The 2,572-nt window shown below is 41.8% G+C and overlaps 1 long non-coding RNA gene across 1 annotated transcript; it reads right to left on the reverse strand.

The window, feature by feature from the left end:
• Positions 275-1,413, reverse strand: LOC110429607. Its single transcript, XR_002446706.1, has 2 exons — positions 1,339-1,413; positions 275-536 (listed from the first exon to the last, which is right to left on the reverse strand). It is a non-coding gene; the product is annotated as an uncharacterized LOC110429607 (long non-coding RNA).

Genomic DNA, 2,572 nt, shown 5'->3' on the forward strand with positions numbered 1-2,572 from the left:
TAAGAGTATAGCGACCGACTGGTTTTATAGCGACTGATGATTAGACCCAAATATTTATAGCGACCGATCATCTGTTACATATTTTAGCGACCAATCGTTTGACGATATCAAACATTTTAGCGTCCAATAATCAGTCACAGTGAACTGACGCTATTATATATAATATTAATTTCATATTAAGCATATTTCAAACATAATAAACATCCGTAACATGCCACATTATTCAACAACCACATATATACATTGCTGCTCATAGCACTCATGAAACACATCATTAGATAACAATATCTCAAGTTTCATGAAAGCCAACATTTAGCAATACACATCAAGTTCAATCATCTAAGATTCTAATCCATGACAGTTCCATCATCTGACACAACCTAGCTAGGTTAAATGGTAGGCACAAGCCATATGTTTGCTTCCACAATCTAACTCGATTCACTACAAAATGCCTCATCTCCATCTTATCAAAAGCAATATGTTGGCTTCCTGGTGACTTTCCAATATCATAAACACCTCCAAGGCTTCCGTCCCACCTGAATACAAAAAAACACAGCGCACACTCGTAAAAAAATACAGATAAAGATGACTACATGCTACTTTAAACTAGATTCCTATGCTTTTTGCCCTTCCACAAAATTTAAGGATAGTTTTAACAAGAATCTGCATATACTAGTAAGAATCGATAGACGCCAAGTTACATTCAACATAGTTGCATTCAAATAACAGAAAAATAGAGTCTTGTATTGTCAGTTTTTTCTCCATTTTTTCTAAACCGGGAAAGCAGCAGGGGAAGGCCCCACTGTTAGATTTTCTATATTTAGATTGGTCAGGTACAAACATTAGATTCTAGACATAAGCTTTTCCATGCCTGATGAAATTGAGGTAAAGGTAATTCCTACATGATGCATGTCCAACACTGATAACAATTATCAGTTAGAATTATGCTTTCAAGAGTTTCATATAAAATCTGCTAGTAGCATTCATTGGCCATTAAATTGCAATTTTTTTAGCTACATTTGCACAAGATTGCAATAGAAAAAGGTAGAAATCACATTTAGACTGCCTATCTTTGTTCTAGCTCTTCTCTCCTCCTGCTCCAAGTCCACAGTGTAAAACAAGACTTACTTCAAAGTTGGGAGACATCTAATGAGTTACAAGATACTCCCATTAACTAAAAGCAAAAGCTAAGAAACCAATCAATCCATGTTCAACCTTCACGCAAGACATCAACCAGATTTCCATATGAAATAAAAAACATATCATAAGCACTGAAATAGTCGCATACTTCTACAACTTGAAAAAAAGAGAGCAACAACTAGGGAAACAGAAACCTACCGATACAAACAAGTAGAGCTGCTACTGGAGCATGTTCAAATGCCTTCACAAGGTGTCCAGCTACACATGGAGCAGCTGCAATTAAAATATGGTTAGGTTATACATGTGCATATATTACAGCTCAAATATATCTCTTAAATACCTACAGTGGCAGAGGATGAAATGAAAATACACTACAAAATGACCACCCCTCTTGCAATGCATATATACGTTGCTAAAGGTACATGTATGTATTGGTAAGGTCTATAAGGAAATGGTACACTAAATACTAGGAAACCTGCACAGAGATATGAAAACCGGGAGAGAACCATTAGAATGCTACAAAGTTAAATTCTGACCTACTAGTAGGGTTTCCGTACTCTTGATATACTCAAATTTCTAAAAACATTATCTCCCAAAACAAATCTGCAATAACAACAAAAAAACAAAAGAGGAATGGGTGCATTATCAATGCTTATTACTTCTGAACAATTGCAGTGCAGATTAGGGTTAGATCGAGGATCCTCCTAAGTGTAGAAGATTGATGATGGAGAGTGCAACATTGAATAGGAAGAATAAATTCAAATCGCTCATTATTTCTCTAATTACCATCTGAGTAACTCGATTCCGAAACAACCCCTAAACCTAAATAGATATCTCGAGAGTTTAGAGAATCCGGAACAAGTTAACCTCTCATTCCATCTAAATAACACGGTAAGAACAGCGCCAAGCAAGAAGGGATGGGGCCGGCGCACGGCACCACAAGCAACTTACTTGGACGCGGCGGAGGCCGTGTCCTCCTCGAGCCACTGCCGGAGCTGGCGCGCGTTGCGGCGGAAGAGGGCGCCAGACCTGCGGATGTCGGTGGTGAAGAGGAGCACCCCTGCGCCGCTGCCGAAGGAACCCTAGGACCCACACCGCTGCCGGAGGAACCCTATGCAACCGCGCCGCTGTTGGAGGGGCCGAACATCGCTGCGCTGCTGTCGGAGAGATCCGACTTGAAGCGCCGCCGCCTAAGGTGCCGCGCCCCGCGTCCATCCGGGTTCTAGGCCCTGCTTCGCCGTCGGATCCGCCGCACCGTCACAGGCGCCATGCCCCTGCGCTCGATCCGCGCATGCGAGAGAGAGAGAGAGAGAGAGAGGGAGGGAGAGAGAGAGTTGTGTGGCTAAGGGAGGGTCAGGGAGAGGGAAGATAGGGAGAGAGAGGAATGGGTATATAGTCTAGGGTTTTTAGATGGCCCGATTTGGGCCATGGT

This window comes from Sorghum bicolor, chromosome 8, assembly GCF_000003195.3.
Source record: "Sorghum bicolor cultivar BTx623 chromosome 8, Sorghum_bicolor_NCBIv3, whole genome shotgun sequence".
Lineage (NCBI taxonomy): Eukaryota > Viridiplantae > Streptophyta > Magnoliopsida > Poales > Poaceae > Sorghum > Sorghum bicolor.